The sequence below is a fragment of the Oculina patagonica genome, chromosome 8, assembly GCF_052425735.1.
Source record: "Oculina patagonica isolate OP01 chromosome 8, crgOcupat, whole genome shotgun sequence".
Taxonomy (NCBI): domain Eukaryota; kingdom Metazoa; phylum Cnidaria; class Anthozoa; order Scleractinia; family Oculinidae; genus Oculina; species Oculina patagonica.
This window is the reverse complement of record NC_135765.1, coordinates 29,922,861-29,944,002: the sequence shown is the minus strand read 5'-3', so window position 1 is coordinate 29,944,002 and position 21,142 is coordinate 29,922,861. Positions and strand designations below refer to the sequence as shown.

General features: G+C 40.1%; 2 protein-coding genes and 1 pseudogene across 8 annotated transcripts in view; 1 reads left to right on the top strand and 2 right to left on the bottom strand.

Moving 5' to 3' along the window:
• Positions 1 to 21,142, bottom strand: part of LOC144664006 (uncharacterized) — a 358,501-nt gene that overhangs the window by 57,918 nt on the left and 279,441 nt on the right. For 3 of the 4 annotated variants that reach the window (XM_078525101.1, XM_078525102.1, XM_078525108.1), the window contains exons 1-2: positions 1,197 to 1,334; positions 991 to 1,090 (exon numbers count right to left, since the gene is read on the bottom strand). The exons of the other annotated variant lie outside the window; for it this stretch is intronic. The gene's annotated coding sequence lies outside the window, so the exon portion shown is untranslated. Of the gene's footprint in view, positions 1 to 990; positions 1,091 to 1,196; positions 1,335 to 21,142 lie in introns of those variants that run through there. 4 annotated transcript variants of the gene reach the window in all.
• Positions 1 to 21,142, top strand: part of LOC144664014 (uncharacterized) — a 253,535-nt gene that overhangs the window by 96,180 nt on the left and 136,213 nt on the right. The gene's annotated exons all lie outside the window — the stretch shown is intronic.
• The window catches only part of LOC144664010 (uncharacterized), a 78,692-nt pseudogene continuing 60,168 nt past the window's right edge, over positions 2,619 to 21,142 (bottom strand). Inside the window, exons 11-14 of the transcript XR_013572717.1 lie at positions 13,870 to 13,962; positions 4,997 to 12,366; positions 4,506 to 4,676; positions 2,619 to 4,001 (exon numbers count right to left, since the gene is read on the bottom strand). The product of XR_013572717.1 is annotated as an uncharacterized LOC144664010 (transcript). The remainder of the gene's footprint in view (positions 4,002 to 4,505; positions 4,677 to 4,996; positions 12,367 to 13,869; positions 13,963 to 21,142) is intronic.

Sequence of the window (21,142 nt, the reverse complement as noted above, 5' to 3'; positions counted from 1 at the left end):
AAATCTTTAAATCTGTAAGTTTAAGAAGTTTATATTTTTTTCACACAGTTTATGCACTTTCGCCACGAGAAACCTATCTTACATGCAATATAAACGCCACTCAAGTGATCATGAATACTAATTCCTCATAATGTTCTGTGCTATTTCTACACCCGCCTTGTACGTTTTATAAAGTATCATTGACCTGGTAACTGAGGACTCGAATAGGGAACTGACAGTAAATAAGGATCGAACTTTTATCAGTAAATCTGAGTAACATAACAATTAGAGTGAAGGAATAACATGGAATAGAAGTTTCACACTCCACTAGTATCTAATGCAAATAGACTAATACATGCAGTTGACATTTGAGTTTACCTTATAATTTGTCCGCGTTTAAGGAAGTATTCCTCGAGTTTTAACATCAAAATACAACTTAACAATGACAACAATAAAGTAGGCATTTTGAGTCTGATCGATGAGTCAAGTTTAATGCATAAAACACACCCCGGACATCAGTTCTGCAGTAATTGTTGCGTTGTCAAGTAAAATACAAATCATCAAGGTAGATGACGTTTGCTGCCGATTACGTGGTAACATTTTTATTTCTATTGTCGATCCTAATGATCACACTTTTCCTGACGATCGCTGGTTTGCTTTTGTTTTTATTTACTTGCTTCGAAAGGATCACTGACTAGTTTTGTTCAGCGATTGTCAGATGCTTTACCGTCATAAACATCACATTTCACTTCCGCTTTCGGTTATGATATTCTCGATCGCATGGCGCTTTATTTCGTCTTGATGCATTATACTCGGGACAGAACTGCTCATGGCTGACTGCTAGGTCACTATACATCTACATTGAAGTAAACTCTACTGACAATAAAACAATTTAGGAATTTAAACAGCTTTGTCTGCTTCCTTTGCTAAGCACTGCCGAAAGAATTCCATTCGCCACACACAAATGTGTTTTATGTTTCATAATAATTTCAATAAACACATCCTGCTCACCTTGAACGTACAAGTTTCTCTTAGAGCCTCAGTTACACTCACTTCGACGTTTGCAATCGATTCGCAGCCATCAACAATGTACAAATGCGGTCCTAAATTGCTGCATGAAACGAACATCCATGATTAACAACTAAAGTACCGACAAAAATGTGACTCTCGTCTAGTCACGCGAACTCAATAGCTCTCAGTAAATTTTCTTTCCTTACCTATGGACTCGTTATTTGCTTTCATGTATCGTGAATCTTTTAAAACCACAAAGCAGCTCTCGGAGCAGAAGAGTGTTGTCTGAAGAGATCAGTTTTTCGATGTGATCACGAGATCAAAACCACTCAAGCAGAATGCAACGTATGCGTGACGAAAAATATCAAGTCAATTCCTAAAAATAGAATTATTCTCCTGATGTCACGCATCGCGGAGGGCTATAATCTGTGACATCAGTGAATTTTTCTGGACAGCTCGCTTAAATGAAAAACCCTTGTGCCGGTTTTAAAGGAGTTAAGTGGTTTTGCACGTTGAAAATGTACTGCAATAAACCCCCAAGTTAAAATCTTAGCCTGCATATTTGTAAACTGAAATGATTCGATTTAGTTACCCGGTGCGCCACTATTGGGAATTCAATGAAAGGGGCTCAAATCGTTCTATTTTAACACTATCAATCTTAAGTTGCCCAGATATTTATATGCCGCAAGGAAGCTTCCCTATTCGTTCATCTGCACGTTTCTGAGACGTGATTATAAATAAAATCAAAAAGGAGCATTTGCGTCGAGCGACTACACATGCACTTGTCACAAGAGACCCAGTCAAGAAGTAGAAAGGTCCTGGGAACGAGATTACCGCAACAGTAGCTCAGAGGCGCCAGTAGTTTACTTAAAGAGGTTATTCTAAAATAGATGCGTACTGCAGCAAGGCTTTCATTTAAGCAACGCAAATGCCCCCTTTCGATTTGATTATTATTATTATTATTATTATTATTATTATTATTATTATTATTATTAATCGGTAGTTTAGCATTGTCGAATATTTCACCCTTAAACTTGTACAACCGCAAACCTTAATGTTTTCAAGAGGTTCTGATATCATGGCCTCCTTTCGATGTTGCTATTAAACTTTAGAGCATTGCAAGGCTGTTACCTCTTTTCTCCTAGTAGTTTATTAGTGGAATACCTCATTTGGCTGATCACTAGAAACGTGTTATAAAGTCAAAATCGTCGAATCCCTGTTTATCACGTTAGCTCCCTTTCCAGTTTACCTAAAGAGGCCTTCAGGTAGGCGCGCCGGCCTAATGGTTAGCGCGCCGGATTCCGTAACGAACGGTCCGAGCTCGAGTCCTGGCCGGGGTCACTGTATTGTGTTCTTGGGCAAGGCACTTTACTCTCATAATGCCTCTCTTCACCCAGGTGTATAAATGGGTACCCGCGAAATAATGCTGGGGGAGGGGAAGGGGGTACCCTGATGAACTAGCATCGCATCCAGGGGGAATAAAAATATTCTGATCGCTTAAATGCTATCAAAACCGGGATAAGCTCCGGCAGTATGGGCCACTTGGCTCGGGTGTCCCCACCCTCCTTAAAAGAGCCCTAAAAATAATAGCACAATTACACAGTGAAGTGGTACAATAGTGGCAAGGTGCAAAAAGTGAAACATAACTGCAGCTGCGCAGTGGTAAAGTGGCACTAGTAGTCTGTGTGGCAAGCGTTCTCATACATTCTGGCCGCGTGAAATTTTTAAACTTGATAAAACACTCCTGTTCGTTTATTAAACATTACATAAACACTGATAGCAAAATAATCTTGTGACGATAAAGTTAGTAACTAGTGGAAAGAGGTTCGTTTAAGTAACGAGTACTTCAGCAGTACAGTAAACACCCGCTTCTAATATCCTAGTGGATTAATAATATACAGGCTGAACTTAAGAAATTAGACCCCATTTGAAATAGGTTCTTATTTGTAAGATCAGCTCAGTCAAATTAAGTTAATTCGAACGCAGGGATTGTATCTAAAAATCCAGCTCTCGTGTAGTTTCAGTGTAAGATGACTAAGATGTGCTGTAGTATTTTAAGGCAGGCTCAAAGTGGAACGGCGGAAAATGTATTATATTTCCCAGGGTTTTGTATGATTTAGTATAGTAGTTTCTATGACACGGCTGAATAAATGATATAAAAGTAGTATGCTGAGCAGTCGCAAACAGTTTAAACCGCTGAATAAATAAGAACGTTAACCTCATTAGGAACCTAAACAGCCCGATTTCCCACTAAATACACGATATATAAGAACCTATTCCGGCTGACTTGTACAAATGTAGGTTCTTATGAGCGGGAGTTTACTGTATAGAATACAAGCATAGTTATAAAAAGTAACCGTTGATTACATGGTTACATAAAGTACATGTCATTAAGCTCCAGGGTTTTGGGGCACACAGGATTCATCAGTGACGATACACGGCAGTTTCTTTTTTATCTTTGTATTGATTTTTTGCTATCCTTAGTCCATCCGTTTGTAAGTTGTTCATTAGGGAGCTTAAGCAATGACGACGGCGACGTCGAGGACAACGCCCAGTGAAAAATGAATTTATATTTTACTCGAAAATCTAGCGATTATCCAGATGTATTCGGTGTATCTATTTGCTTAGGAACCAGCTCTAGCTGAATATGTCGAGAGAGCGTTCAACCTAAAATAGAAAAAGGAAAGTTCACGTTCTCCAAAATACGCAAAACTTGGTCATTTCACGTTGTTGTTTTGCAGAGAACGGCCAAAAAATGTACTAGGATTGCAAACGAACGTGCAGAGCTATTATTCTGTTCATTAAATCTTTTGTGTGGTGTCGTTCTCGTTCACGTTGCCGTCGTCGTGTTACTTCTGCAACAACGGGAGCAGTTGGATGCGGCCTGCCGTTACTTCGTGCTTTCTGCACGTCTGTGAGTGGCGAAGTGTCCTGTGCATTGGAGGACTGCTTCAGCTATGGTTGTCATTTTGCCCTTTCTCCACATTCGTCTAATTACTGGCAGGTACAAGCTATAACAAATTTAAAAGGAATTAGTAAAAAAAGTGGACGTTGATTACAACATTGCATGTAGTAAAAATGATGTTAAGGTTTCTAACGTGTTTACTTAGGCAAAAACAACAACATTAACAGCAACCAAACATACCTAAAATAGTGGTGAAAGAAACGAGCTGGGATTCATGCATTCGTTAAGCGCAATGACATACTACTGATATAAATGATAACAAGATGAATAAAAAATAAAAGCGACATGATTGATCTTTGTGCTCTATTTAAGTATTGAGTTTATCCCGTCGGTTTTGACAAGTTTGCCTTCCTTTTAGTAGATATATCATACTAATTTTTTCGGTTATCTTTTTGACAGAAACCAAATCCCCAATTTCTGTCTTTTGCAACAGAGCATAATTTAAAAATATCTGTGTGTACACATTTCTTTTGTGGTCTATCAGGAAAACTGAAGGTATTGAAATAAGGTTTGATTCTTAAGTAAGGCCTGATTTTGGTGTGATTCTTACCTATAGTCAGGTTTCTTGCGTTGGTCAGCAAAATAGTTGTTAAGCCTAACAGCCCACTTGAGAGTCTCCTCACTAACCCTTGAAGGCGCAAGCGATGCTTCATTATGCGAACGTCTTTAATTTGTAGTTGGTCAAAACGCAGCTACTGCTCTAATCTAACGACATCGTTCTCTGGAAGACAGAACAAACAAATTCTTCTTACACTTGCCTACAATGAAAGGAATTTAAGCATATTAAACCATATATCGGAGGTTTTCAGGTAAAGCTTTACTTTTGTATGAGAAAAATTTTCTACGAATATTTATTAAAAGCAGGTACTCAGTTGAAATTAAAAAAAATTTTCCTAAAATTTAGTTAACTGTATCTAAGAAAATTTCTGTACATCCTGGCTGCAGATTGATATTTCTTTTATTAACTGGAACATACTTTTCTCTTCTTCGGTTGCCTCCAGCCATCACCTATCCCACGTACCTAACGCGTGCTATGATTACCTTATAGGCATGGCCAGACCTATCAGTAATGTACGCTCGGTCCGTAAACTGGAAAGACCTCTAGCAATACTTTCCCAGTACGGCCTGGTTAACTACAAAGTAAGTAAATGAAATTAAAAATCAGTAAAAGTTTGTTATACAAAAATGTGGATGTGGACGATCACCGACTTATCATAAAAACAAACTTAGAACCCCAAATCGTTAACAGAGTTAAAAACAAGAAATCTTAGCTAACCTATTGTTCCGTCGATATATTACCTTAACTTTTTTGGTCAATATCTTATTTTGTTTGCCCTCTGCTCCACTGTTCTACTGTACCTCTGTTCCCTGTGACTCTCTCACTCGATGCCATCGTTCCGCCGTGCCATCGTTTCCCTGTGCCACTGTGCACTATGTCATTGTTTCACTGTCGTTCAACCGTACCTCAGTTCCACTGTGCCATCGTTCCACTGTGCCATTGTTCCACTGTGCCGCTGTTCCACTTTGCCATCGTTCCACTGTGCCATTGTTCCACTGTGCCACTGTTCCACTGTGCCATCGTTCCACTGTGCCACTGTTCCACTGTGCATCTGTTCCACTGTGCCATCGTTCCACTGTGCCACCGTTCCACTGTGCCATCGCTCCACTGTGCCACTGTTCCACTTTGCCAAATTTCCATTGTGCCATTGTTCCACTGTGCCATTGTTTCTCTGTTCCACTGTTCCACTTTGCCAAATTTCCATTGTGCCATTGCTCCACTGTGCCATTGTTTCTCTGTGCCACTGTTCCACTTTGCCTCAGTTCCACTGTGCCACTGTCCCTCTCTTCCCACACGCCACCGTTCCAATTTCTTACTGTTATACTGTGCCATCGTTTCCCTGTGTTTACGTTCCATTGCGCCTCAGTGTCATTGTACCAGTGTGCTTTGTTCCACTTTTACTGTGTTTAACTGTTCTTTGTTCCACTGAGCCTCAGCTCCACTGTGCCCTGTTTCACTATGTCATTCTGCCTCCATGCCACTAAGCCACTGTTCCACTGTGCCAGTTGTCCACTGTGACACGGTTCACTATTCCACTACTGTGCTGTACCACTGTTCCTCTGCGCCACTGTTTTACCGTACCTCAGTACACCATGCCTCTGTTCCACTGTGACTCTTTTCCACGGTGCCTCTGTGTAACTGTTACCCTATGAAACCGCTCCAATGTGCCTTCGTTCCACTGTGCCACTCTGCCTCAGTGACCCGTGCTTCGGTTTCACCGTGCCTCCGTGCCACTGTTCCAATGTGCTTCTTTCCCGCAGCTCCGCTGTGCTATTGTTCCACTGTGCCACTGGTTCACTGTACAACTGTTTCCTGTGCCAATGCTTCACTGTAGCACCGTGCATCTTTTCCACTGTACTGTGACTCTGCCCCACTGTTTCCGTGTGCCCGTTTCGCTGTGCTTCTGCATGATCGTGCCTGTTGCACTGTGGCACAGTTTCACTGAACCACTATCCATCAGTGCCACAGCTCCACTGTTTTACGGTGCCACTTTAACTCTGTTCCACTGTTCCTCCGTTCTTTAATGCCACTCTACCTGTGTCACTGACCAGCTGTTCCACTGTGCCGCTGTGACACTGTCTCAATTCCACTGTGCCACAGCTCAACAATTCCACTCTACAGTGCCACTGTACCTATGCTTCGCTGTGTAACTGTTCCACTATGCCTCTGTGTCACAGTTTCAGTGCCACCGTTATTCTGTGCCACTGTTCCTCTGTACTGCTGTTCTATTATTGCACTGTCTGACTGTCCCACTGCATCATTGTGCCACTTAGCCACTGTGACTCTCTTCTTTTGTGCCACTGTTCCATTATGTCTCTCTGCAACTGTTTCTCCGTACCACTGTTTCACTGATCTACTATGCAACTTCTTACTGTACTACTGCATTATATTGTATTTTTCTACTGTGCCTCTATCTCCACATTGCCTCCGTTCCATCTATTTCACTGTGCCACTGTTCCACTATGCCACTTTGCCACTGTGTCTCTCTGCCACTGTTGCTCTGTGCCACTGTTGTACACTGGCTCAGTTCTAGTGTACGTCTTTTCTATTGTTTATCTGTGCCTCTGTGGGAGTGTTCCAATTTTGCTCTGTGCCACTGTATCACAGTGCCGCTGTTCTATTACTTCCACTGTTCCACTATATTCCAAAATTGTGCGTCGGTTACACGGGTTAAACTGTCCCACTGAGAACCCACACCACCGTTCTTCTGTGCCAATGTTCCACTGTGCCGCGGTACCTCTGTTTCATTTTGCTTCTTTTTCCTTGTGCCACTATATCATTGTGCCCTTGTTTCATTGTGCCACTGTTCTTGTGCAACTTTTCCGCTGTACGGCTGTTCCACTGTGCCTCAGTTGAACTGTGCCACAGTTTCACTAAACCATTGCTCTATTGTGCTACTAGTCCACTGTGCAGCTGTTACTTCGTTCCATTCTGCCTCTGTTCCATTGTGCTGCTGTTCCACTGAGTCCGTGTTTATAGTGTTACTGTTTCACTGTGCCCCTGCTCATAGTGTCACTTTCTACTATGCCTCTATGCCACTGTCATTCTGTATCATTGTTCCATTCAACCTCTGTTCAGCTGTGCCACTACATTCCAATATACTGCCAGTCTATTGTTCCCCTTTCCCTCTACGTCCCCTGTACCATTGCCTCACTCTGCGACTGTGCGTCTGTTCCACTGTGCCTGGGTTCATTTCTGCTGCGCTACGGCTCCACTATGCCTCTGTTCCACTTTGCATCTATTCCACTGCGACTTTTCCACTCTCCGTCTGAGTCCCTGTACTGTGCTGTTCTATTTTTGCACTGTGCCTCTGCGCAAGTGTTTTGCTCTGTTTCACTGTTTCAATGCCACTGTTTTGATCGCGCCACTGTTTCACTGTAAAACTGTGCGTCCATTCTTCCTCTGTTCCACCATTTCTCTGTGCCACTCTTCCATAATGCCTGTGTCACGGTGACACTGTTGGTCTATTGTACCTTACCACTGTTTAACTACGACTGTTTAACTTTGCCACTGTTCCACTGTGCGTCTGTTCGACAGTGCCACTGTTTCATTGTTCCACTGTTCCTTCCACTGTTACATTGTACCTCTTTTGCTCTGTGCGACTGTGTCTCCGTGAAATCATGACACTGTTCCACCGTGCCAATTTTCCATGGTCTTGACAATAGATTTGTGGTGGGAGGGTTATGGGTTGAGAAAACAGCTTGCGTTATGCAAATGCAATACAATTGTATTCCTTAAATCATTTTGGCAAGGAAAGCAAAAATCAAAAGAAATTAAGGCAAACGTTAACCTGCAATATCGAACTTTATTAGCCGAAACAAATTTAGATTCACAGTGACCTTTCGTAAATATAGCCCACCTCTCCTTCACTCATTCAATGTTGTTTCGTTTTAATTATTTGATTTCGCCGAGCCAAATAAATAAATAAATTGAAGTCTGGAGCGGGTGCAATGCCTGTTTTTATTGCGTCAACTCGAGTAGAATCCGTGTTTTAACGTCATAGTTTCATATTGTATTCTTATATTTTTACAAACAAAAAGGACATAGCGGTGGTTGAATTTTGAATTAATAGTATTTTAGACTAGGAATACCATGGTTATTAGTTATTTGACAATGAAACAATGAAACACGGAGCCAGCCGAGCGAGACCTTGGTAGGATACCACGTTCTCTTGAACGCGATCGTCTTTACGTGTTTTCTGTTCCAAATACAATTTTATTGATTAAACACTTGAGGCATGGCCATCTAAAATCGTGATATAAGCAAAACATTATCTACAATACCGGACTTTGAGATCAACAATAAGTGATTGAAGGCGGAAGCGGGTGTAAGATCAATTTTAATCTGTCTTTATCAGCATTGTCCAAGATTAATTGTAGCTTTGTTTTACGGTTCTTACACACATACATAATATATGTTATCGTTAACCGAACATTCTTACTCGACTGTTAAAGCTATCAGGTTTTTGTGGCATACATTCTCTAAGTATTACTCATTTGTCAACGAATAACGAGGATATACCTTTCAAATAAAAAATATCTTTTATATATCTCAACAAAACATGAATGAATCAAACGTTACTTCGGTAATGTCAGGTTAAAAGCGTGACACAAAACTGGGACCCAACAAAAAAACCACTCATTGCGATATACATCTATTACAAAACCTAGGCCTAAGTCACATTGATTACAAGTTGAAAAAATACCCCGAAGTTGTTTTCATCCAAAACAAATAGCGACATTACTCAAAACAATTTACTACGACTCGAGTTTAATTTCAATACCATCTCGGTAGAGAATTCACGTAGCTATAATGTTTATAAGAATATAGCCGTTGTATGCGCGCAATACAATCTGAGCGGGCACTTTTTTCTAAAGGAGCCCACTAAATGCTACAGAGGCCCGTTAACCCGGATGCGCGTCATCGAAAACGTTCAACTTGTTTATTTAAGCGGGGAAAGAATCATTGAATTTTACCGCCTTGCTTTGGAGTGTTCACCATTATTTTGGCGTTAGCAAACAATCCGGAACCTAGATACTATTTGAGGAAAGAAAACATTTTTGCTCACAAATTACAAAGACAGAAACCCTGTTTTCGAGTGAATTCAAATACATCAATTGTGCAATCACTAATTAAGAAAAACGCTAACTTTTATAACTTGTGTGAAAGATAATAAATTTTTTTGGATTCCTCGTGGCTACAAAGAACGCAGATCACTCAATTATATTTCTAAATTCCGTATAAAGACGCGGTGCTGGATGATACAACAGAGTTTATGAAAAAGACGAAACCTGTAAAATAGTTAAAAACTTCAAACCACCATACGAGAAGAGGTTCATTACGTAAACTGAAATATGAGTCTCTATTGTTGCTTTAGGTGCTCAAAAGTGAAAAAACACGATTACCATGTTCCAAGCAGAGTTTACTGATTACGTCACCATTGTTATCGTCATACAAATCCAACTCTGTCAGACTTTTGTTTTCTTGTAATGCGGCAGCTAGTCAAGTAGCGCCATCGTCACCAATTGTATTGCCAGACAACTCCGACACTACCAGGCTTTTGTTTTCTCTCAGCATTTCAGCTAGAAAATTAGTGCCATCGTCACCAATGGTATTCTGAAACAAATTCAACTCTTTCAGACTTGCGCTTTCGTGAAATGCGGCAGATAGACAAGTAGCACCATGGTCACCAATGATATTCAAAGACAAAATCAACACTGCCAGACTTGCATTCTCTTGTAATGCTTTAGCTAGTCCAGTAGCTCCTTCGTCACCAATTTTATTGTAAGACAAATTCAACTCTGTCAGACTTGTGTTCTCTCTCAATGCTCCAGCTAGTCCAGTAGCTCCTTCATCACCAATTGTATTGTAAGACAAATTCAACACTGCCAGACTTGTGTTCTCTCTCAATGCTCTAGCTAGACCAGTAGCACCATAGTCACCAATGTTATTGAGAGACAAATACAATTCTGCAAGACTTGTGTTCTCCTGTAATGCTCCAGCTATTCTAGTAGCTCCTTCGTCACCAATAATATTGCAAGAAAATTCAACTCTGTCAGACTTGCGTTCAATTGCAATGTTCTAGTTAGTTCAGTAGCACCTTGCCCACCAATGCCATTGAGATACAAATGCAATTTTGTCAAACTTTTGTTCTCTTGTAATGCTTCAGCTAGTCCAGTAGCACCGTGGTCACCAATTTTGTTGAGAGATAAATCCAACTCTGTCAGACTTGCGTTCTTTTGTAATGCGGCAGCTAGTCCAGTAGCACCTTGGGCACCAATATTATTGTTATACAAATTCAACACTGTCAAACTTGAATTCCCTTTAAGTGCTTCAGCTAGAACAACAGCGTCAGCGCCATTTGTACTTCTGAGTCTAAAAGCTTTATGTTTAAGCAATGAACCAGAAACACGTGCCAATTTCAAATGAAAATCACTATTTTCCTTTTTACATTCTCTAATGCACTCCAATACAACAGAAAAGCAGTCAACCTCATCTTCATGGTTCACTTGTGTCGTTAAACTCTTGACTAGAGCTTCTGCTGTCTCCTCACAACGTGCCGCTATCATGCCACATGTGAATTTAAGCACCTCTTTCAGATAATAGAGGTATCTTCTGTCAGCAGCTAAGCTTTCGGTACTGATTTTTTTGTCGAGAAGCTGACAACACAGATAAAATGCTGCAAAGAATTCTTGGAAACTCTTGTGTAGAAAGCTGTAACGTCGGCCCGGTCTTAGTTTGCTGGCTCTTTGCTGAACTGACAAAAATCCAAATCCAGATAAGTCAACTGAATGGTTTACGAGCTCACTTTCCTCAAAGTCCAAATTGTCGTCGCGTAAGCCATTCAAAGCTATCCGGCCAAGGTGTTTCAACTGAGTTTTGTAAGCTTCAATGGGATTCTCGTTGCTTTCGGATAAGCCTCTTTTCTGTATGTATCGTCGTAGCACACAATGTGCCATTTCAAGGTATAGTTCAGCTCTACTTTCTGGAAAAACTCCCTGATATTCTTCGCAAACGAGGCAAAGAAGTGCAGTGTTCAAAGGATTGGCTACCATTTCTTTTAGGTTTTTATCATTTGTCAGCTTGGACAAAAGCTTGTCGGCCAAATCCTTCATGGTTTTGAAATATTTGTAAACAAACGTCCGTGTATCTTCTTCGGTAAACCCCTCGATCTCCAGCAGGGTGTCACAGTGTATTCGTACCTTCATTCCAGCCTCGTGCCGTGCCGTAGCAACCAAGCGACACTTTGGAAGTACTTTGCCCTGAATGATTTTGGAAAAAATTGGTAGGTTTTTCGCTGGAACCTCGTCTAATCCATCAAGTATCAGCAATACGTTAGACTGGTTGTGGCTAATGAAGTTGAAGAATCTTTCTTTGACGTCTTCTTCAACATCTTGAGGTAGAAGTTGATCACCAATGGCCTCCTGTAGATACTTCAGCAACAACACACCTTCTTGAAGCAGGCGATCATCAACAGACTTCATATCACGACACCTCAGCAACAACACAGTTTCGAACCTTGGAAAGCAATCTTCTGCTTCTTGTTTTCCTGTAGCCCAGTCATAAACAAGCTTTTTGCAATACGTTGTCTTCCCCATACCAGGTTTTCCTTCAATTAACACTGTTCTGGGTTGTGGACATTCTTCATGGGGTTTAAAGATCCCAGACATGTTAACAGTGTTAGATGTCGCTGTCCCTCTTGTTTTCTTCCTGCTGACCACTTTGAGTCTCGTGAAAATATCATCAAGATGAAAGTGAAACTCTTCACACCACGGAAACGGAGCGAGCCATCCCTCGCGGACTTTGTAGAGCTGACGAACTCCATCAACAATCTCGGTTGGATCAAAACCATCTAGAAGAAAATAAAAGCCACTTCAAGTACCATGTCTATCGAAAAGGAGAGAAATTTATACGGCACTTAATCGGGACATTAAAGATTTGCAAATGGAAAGTGAGTAAATGAAGACAAAGATAATAAACTGGAAAGTATTTAGAATTTTTGCAAAATATGAAAAGTAAGAGCAATTAAAACGGCTACTCTTTTAATTTAAAATAAACAAATGGAAATTGTGAATAAAGACAAGATAAAAAAAACTGGAAATGATTTATAATATTTGCTAAAGATGAAAAAAGTAAGAGCAATTATGGGCAGTTTTCTGTAAGAAGAGGAAGAGGAAGAGGAACACGAAGAGGGCGAACGCTCAAAACACTGCCAGTCGACTCCACTGCACACGGAGAGCAAGTAAAAAGTTTTTCGAAATTGTATTTGACACGTTTTTTATCGGCCTTTGTATGAAATACTTCATAGGAAGGGATGATTTTGGCGAGATAAAAAAATTCGATTGTTCGTCCCTGATTTTTCATTCTTCATTCTTACCAAAAACTGCTCTTAAAGGGACACTGTCACCAGTTTCACTTCAAAAACGCAGGAGCCTGAAGACATATGGAAACTACGAATAGTGATCCAATTTTGTTAAAATGCCTACAAAGTAAAAATTGATTGATGCTAAGACTTTTACAAATAAAGAAGAATGGCATTTACCATTTTGAAAGAACTTCTTTCATTTAGGAGATATTTAAGTTTTTGTGTTATGCAAATGAGGAAAGTGACGACGTCATAAATTGTTCCATTAAAATATAGATCACAAAATCAAGAATATCTCTGAAGATAAAAGAGTGACATTTTTTAAACTTGGCATCAGTAGTGACATTCCTTAAAGGTGCAAGATGGCTTATACTATGATGTTACCATGGCAACACTCTTGGTTCCAGTCTCTTTCTGTCATAAACCAAATATCTCCATTTGCAACCCTTTAAAGTGGGGCAGAGGGTTCAGCTGGGAGTGGATGATCTTTGGTTAAGCAAAAACTGGGGATGTCAGTATTAATTTGTCTTTTATGGTGTACATTAATGGTGCCAAGTTTGAAGAACACAGCTCAAATATTCCAAGAGATATTCTTGATTCAATTCTTCATCTTTTTGTGGAACAATTTTCAAGACCGAAACTTGAAAAAATGAAGTTGATTTTTTCAAGTTTTGTCCTTGAAGAGTGGACAAACACCTAAAAATTATTATAGCTTCCTTCTTCCTTCAACAACAACTTACTTTATATCTCCATCTTGATGTACTTGGTGCATTTCATGTACGAGAAGACGTATTCACCAATACGTATATACGTATAGTAGTTAGCCAGCAGATTTACATTAGCTTTTTTTCGGGTGTGAATGACTGAGTTTACAATGGTGCATTAGCTATAAAAAGCATCTAGTATATCGAAGAAGAAAAATATAAATGTTTGAAAAACAGAAAATTTCTGTCAGTTTGATAACAACAATAAAATACTGTAAGCACTAACCTTCATCTTGGCTTGAACCCGTCAAAGAGTCTAACTTTTCACTGACGTTTTTCACTTGATTTCCCATTTGCTCGAGTTTCTCTTTGATGTCTTCTGCGGATCAAAAAGTCAGCACCTAAGTTTCAGTTTAAAGCCCTACACAGGGGTCTCCTTACGGTAACGTTTTTTTTTTGTTTCCTTTGTTTTTCAAATTTTAGGAAACAATGTTTAATAAATAAACCTATTAAGTCACATACAGGAAACGGACCAGTCCCCAGTAGATGGTTTTTAAATGTTAAAACATTCCCCGTTAGCCTCGACAGCCTTATTGAAATTACGGTTATTACATTTAGGGTCGTCATTTTTTTTAAGTTTAGCTCACTAAATGTTACGTAGGTGAAATATATATTTAGTACACGATGCATTTATTGATTAAATGATTGATTGCTTGAATAATATTAGCTATGAGAAAGCCTAAAATTCAAGAAAAAATAAAGTTTATGTTATGTTATGTTATTAGTTATGTTGAAGGTGGCCTGCGTTGCAGACGAACAAAACCCCGGTAAAAATGAAGGCGGCCTATGCAAAAGTTCCATGTTTTAACCTTTGATTCTGTACTTTGCTTAAAAGAACTAACCTGCATCTTCTAAATTAACCATCTTTTCGCTCACATTTTTCACTTGATTTTCCACCAGCTCAAGTTTGTCTTTGATGTTTAAAACTATGCATTTGTCAAGATTTAGGTTGCTTTTCATTTTTTAAAGACCGACCAGTCGGACTAACTGTAGCCTGCGTAGCAAGCGTTCCTGTGCGAGCGAAGTGCTGCTATGTGTCGCGCGCGAGCGAATACTCTGGCGAAGAGCGAAAGATTCTGGCCGCGCGAAAATTGGGGCGAGAGCAAAAAACGAAAAGGAGGGGGGAGGGGGTGGGGAAGCGAGGGAACGCTTACAAGCAAACCCCACGATTCTGAAAAACGCTCACCGATTTCACTCATTGATTGACAGCTTGTCAACAAAAAAGCCAATTACATTTGACTGGAAATAAAGTTTACTTCCTTCAAAACAAAATCATCCACGTGAAACCTTGTCAAAATATTCAAACCCGCGAAACACTGTTTTGATGTCCGAAACATCGCTGCAGAGTTTGTCGATGCAATTTTAAAATTAAATTTGGTACAGCATCTCATCCGGGAAGAGCTGGTTATATTTCTTTAGAATATCTTTGTAAACCCTCGAAGCGAAAATATTCATATGACAAATCCTTGCCGATATTTGCAGAGCTGTTGGGATCGAAGTTGTGGAAAACCCCAAGCTATTTTCATAGCGTGTTTGTAATCCTTGCGCTCGCAAAATTAGAAATTTTGGGACACTATACAAACTCGTACAGAGTTCGATAGGAAGCGAGGCTGCTGCTTGCAAAACTCCACCAAAGCCAATATATTGCAATATAACCGCTTACTACAATAGTGCACAAAGAAATCTTCAGTTTTACGTATCAAAATTATAAACAGTGGCGAAGAAGCTCACCTCAATCCCGTCCAAGTTTCAACTGTATGACTTTCGTCTACAACAAGAGCGGCTAAATTTTCATTAAATACAGAATTCTTCGACTTCAGTGAATCAATAAAACGCCTGTCCATGGCGGCTTCAGCTGAAGCGTTCACAATATTTTCCTCTGTGTATGTCCTCTAAACAGTCAAACTTTTCATTATTGCGGTTTTCGTGAAATGCGACAGCCAACGAACCATGAAAACCAGAAACAAACAAAATGGATCGAAATCTACCAAACTGACAGACTTGACCTTTTGACCCGAACGAAGCGAACTTCTGTTTCCCGAGAGGTCCGCTAAGATGATTGACGACAGCAAGCGCGAATATGTCAAACTTGTCAATCAACATAACTACGCCGCACCAATCAGAGACCCCGTTCGTGGGCGAACGGGTTTTTCAGAATCGTGGGGTTTGCTTGCAAGCGTTCCCTCGCTTCCCCACCCCCACCCCCCTTCTTTTCCCTTTTTTTGCTCGCCAGAATCTTTCGCTCTTCGCCAGAATATTTGCTCGCGTACATAGCAGCACTTCGCACGCACGGGAACGCTTAACTGTTGAAAATGAAACTACACTTTCGTCTACTTTCCACTTGGAGCGAACTGTCCCATTTAATTTTCAGCTGAAATATCTGGAAATTTGTCCTTTGTCAGTTTTATTCCTCGCTGGCCTGGTAGGGTGTGCCGCCCCCGCATAAAAAAATCGCCCATTTATACGCACCCATACATGGCTCGACTACCGAGTAAGTTGTAACGATTACTTTCACGGCTCTTTTGGTCATTTTAGGGAAACTTGGTTTGGTGGTTAATTAGCATCGTTTCTTTTTCAGGTTTTGGGTTTTGGGTTTTTTAACATTTGACTATTGGTTCAGTAGATTTTAAACATACTTTCAATCTCTCCAAGTTTATCCTTGATGACACCTTTTTCGTCCTTTATCTGCTTAAGCAGCACTTTTTTTTTTAAAAAAGGTGAATAAGTTAATAAGGTAACACGCTTACTTTTCGTGAATATAGTTAATCACTACAACTTTCCGGTCCCTTATTGAAGATTAACATTTGTAACCTTTAATGCACTTTACGTGTGAGCCTAGAGTGGACATTTTTTGAACGGTCAGGAACATTTTTCCGTTTTCAACGGTTTTTTCTCTTGTTAATTAAAATAATAATAATAATAATAATAATGATTATAATAATAATTTCTAGGGCGCTTTTTACATATTCTGATCAAAAGAGATTCACAGGAAGAGTAATTAAAAACAATACCCATCAAGCCAAATTATAACATACCTTCTATCTCATCAAGTTTGTCCTTGATGTTGTCTTCATCTTTCTTCCACTGCTTTAGCAGCTCTCTGTAGTGTTCCTCCATGTCGGGATCCATGCAGTCATTCTTTAGCTTATTGATAGCTGCTCCATAACTTGCTCCACTCAGTGCTACCAGCGTGTTACTGATGTCCTGCCAGTAGGTGTTAAACGTTGCATCATCAACAGACGCTTCGCTGGCATGACCGTATACAGTATTACGGTAGTACTTCACCCTGGCTATGTTGGCTTCTTTACCTGTGTCAGCAGGAGGTGGAAGACTGTTCCAGCCAGTGATGGGAGCGTGCAAACCACAGATGTTCCTCAGCATTACACCCAGGAGCGTTATATCAAAGCTTGCTGATGAAACAGTTGAAGGGATAGTGGGGAACAACTTTCCCCATTGGGTAGCATTGAGAATTTTCTTCTTTCTAAGGGTCTGTAATATCGCATGTTCTGGATGACGTGCCAAAACAAGATGCAGTCCTGCTGGAGGGTGTATACCATCAAAAGTGTCCCTCAAGGCCTGGGATCCCACATCCACCAGAAGACGGCACAACCGAGCGTAGTTGGTCGTCTCCTTGGTGGATGCAACTGGTGGTGGAACAGCTGAAGCCATGGACTGACGACCAAATAAATTCCTACAAACCGTTTTTTAATGTCAGTACGCTAATTGTATATATTAGTTACATTTTGGCCTAATCATGGTGTAACAAGTTTAGCGACATTTTCTTTGCTTTTGATGTTGCAGTTTTCATGACCAAAGCAATCTGGGATTGCTAAAAAGGGAGCTGACCGATCAAAACTGAAGAAGATGTAAGTTATAAATTAAACAGTCACCAATTTTGTAAATACATATGACAACAGAATGCTGTTAACCTTAACTCAAAAAGACAGTACATGTTCTTTAACAATTTATTTCTCAGTTCCTTACCTGAGAGATGCTGGCAATCTCTATAACGAAAATGGACCATTATTTTTAGGTTTCTTACGACACACATACATTTTGGCTGTTCAGATATTTTTAAAATTCGTGACGAAGCCCCCCTTTCATCTCTCTAATAATGTAGAAAGACCTGCAGATGAAGCCACTCAGTAATGCAATTATAAACACATGTATGTGTTTTAAACACATGTATAATATGTGCAATTATAAACACATGTATAAGAACTGAAATGAAATCGATCATTTATTAGAACTTACATCATTATCATCATCAAGGAATTTGGTGCAATACCATTATGAATTATCTAATTAAAACAGTCAAGTCACAACAGCGAATACAAATTACACACTAAAATTGAGCTGGTTTCCATTAACACCTTTAACATTTAACAATTATATGATATACAACTGCTATTCACCAGTAAATTAAGGATGTTTGAAGATGGTTTGAGATGAACTAGCCCATTACCAGTTGCAAGGCAATTAAGATCAGGATGTTATACACCAGTAAATACGGAATGCAAAAGCCTGACCATGCATTGGTAATAGCTCATAGAAATATAATTCGCGTATTTTTTCTCTCTCTATTCAGATTCATCTGCTGTGCAACTCAAGCCTCCACTGGCTCTAACGGGCTGCACTCTCTTTCTCTCGCATTTTGCAAGTAAGAAGTTTTCTATTTCGAACTCTCTCGCATGTTAAACTGCCTGTGTCTAACTTGTTTACTCTTTCACTACAGTGAAGCTGTTCTTATTGCTTATTCTTGCATGGCTGTCTGAGCCCGTTTTGAATAAATTTAGAATTGAACGGTGAAGGCAAACCGTGATAAAAAACAGAATTATTCATTTTGACTCGGCAATGGAAAAGGAGCGTAAATAACGTGTTTGACAGATCAGTACTTGCGAAAAATTCACAAAAAACGGCAAGCAAACGTTTTACACCTCTGTCGTTTAAAGCTTTTCTCCATCGTGCTAAACTAATTATAACCTATTCAAAATAAGACTACAACGCAAATTCCAGACACTAAAATGCCTAAACCGATCAAATTTAATATAAAATTCTCTTTCCTTGCGGAATGAAATGTGTCTTCATTCAGTTGTTTCGATTCAGTCTCGCGTAAATAAATTAGTAGCAGTCAGTCAGCAAGGAGTTACAACTGTAGAAATGAAAGGTTGGGTCTTACCTGATTATCATGTTAATTTTTATCATCTTCAAAATTACAAATATTGATCAAAACAAACAATAAATTAAAATCTTTATCGCCCTTTCGTCACGAGAAACCTATGTTACATGTAATAAAAACGCCACGCAAAGAAGTGATCATGAATACTAATTTCTCATAATGTTCTCTGCTGTTTCTACACCCACAGCGCCTCGTACGTTGTATAATGTATTATTGGAATAAAAAAACTTTAAACGGTATATTATTTAACTTGGTAACTGAGGACACGAATAGGGAACTGACAGTAAATAAGGCTTTTAAGCCTTATTTAAAATGCACATCATCAAGGCTGATGACATTCGCAAGCAAGTGGTGACATTCTATTTGTAGTGTTGATCCTAATGTTCAAATTTTTCCTGACGATAGACGATCGCTGGTGTGCTTGTTTCGATATGCTTATTTCGAAAAGAACTCCTGGCAAGTTTTCTTCAGCGATTGTCTAATGTTTTACCGACATGAACATCACATTTCACTTTCGCTTTCGTAAGATATTCTCGATCGCATGATATGGCGGCTCTTTTTTTCATCTTGATGACGGTATACTCAGGACATAACTGCTCATATTGAATGACTGTTATACATCTACATTGAAGTAAAGTCTATTGACAATAAAACAATTTAGGAAATAAGTCCGCTTTGTCTGCTTCCTGTGCTTAGCGCTGCCAATCAAAGTCTATTCGTCCCACACAAATGTGCTTTGTTTTACATCACGATTTCAATTAACACATCCTGCTTACCTTAAACGTAAAGATTTCCTTCAGAACTACAGTTATAGTCACTTTGACGTAGGCAATCGATTCGCAGACATCAACGACGCTCAAATCCCGAGACAAATGTGAAACGAACATCTATGATTAATAACTAAAGCTATAAAGTACCTGCCTCGTCCCCAGGCGTCCTCGTCCTTGGTCGTGCACGGTTCGCTTGGTGTTGTGGGACTGACGTGCATGGTTCGCTTGGCGTTCCCCGCGCTCCCTGTTTTCCCGCCTTACCGCCTCAACGTCCGGCCAATCGGCGCCTGGGGACGAGGCAGATAAAGTACCGACTCCTCCGCAGAGTCTCCTCAGAGAGGTTTTCGGTCAACCTTGTCCCCAGGACTGTTTGTGTAGGTGGGGAGAGTCCGCTGTACGAAGTGAGTGCAGGCGCAATAAAACGGCGGGAGCGGCCGCCATCTCGAGCCCAGAGTCCGTCTATGTCGGTCAGCGGTACGGGACGGACTCTGAGGTCGATTTCAGGTAGAACTTTGGTCTTCCGGTTTTTATTGCGCATGCTTTTAGGTCTAAGCGGAAGTAAATTTCCCAGAACGGAAGTAAATCGAGAAAGATGAACTATTCCTAACACAGTATCGACAGAAGTGTTTATCGAAGCAACAAAAGTAACAACAACGTTCTGCAGTTAACAAAAGAGAGAGTTTAAATAAAAAGAGCGTCTGATGTTTGGATTGCCTTTAGTCTCTTTCTTGAGCATACTGCTATACTTGTGACAATATTGTTATTGCGTGACACTGTCACAGCCTCGTGGCGTGCCTACGTCAGAGCTTCGTTCGTAAATTAAAGAAGGCCCTGACCCAGATGCAGCCCACCCACCCACCCCAGAAAAAAATTGAGCCTGCATATTAAGCAAACAAAACTAGTCACTATAAAACTATATTAATCTCTAAGTTATCATGTCTAAGTCATCAGTGATTCCAGGACTTAATAATATCTGTTGTTCAAACATGCTTGAACCAGGAGGGGATATAATAGGAGGTCTCTGACAGACATGCAGCCCTCCTTTCTCCCTCAAAACCCCCCAAGCCTGAACAGAAAATTCAGTTTTAAGAAACCTTTTTTTTTCGTTTAGCTGGGCGTTTATTTTAGCTAATAGAATTTAGGTACCCTATCTAAGGATCACACCGGGAACACATTGTCAAAAGGAGCAAAAATGATACCCTATTTAAGGACCGAGAACTTCAAAAACCATACCCTATCGGGCGGCACATACCTATATAGGCCACATAAGACGTTTATACTAGGAGGGTTCTGACCAACATGTAGCCCCTCCCCTAAAACAGTAGTAATTTGTAAGTCATCACTAGAGCGGTTTTCACTTGAGTGTTGAAAGTAAATTGTGTGTGCTTTGGTTTTGAATTACTACCCTCCGTGATTGGCTTAAACATTTCGCGCCACTATCTCAGCCAATCAGAACTAAAACCAAAACCAATTGTGACTTGCTCGCGCACGTTTTCCCGCGCTTCGTGCCAGTTACATGTATTTGCTTCGAGTTTTGATTGGTTCACTGG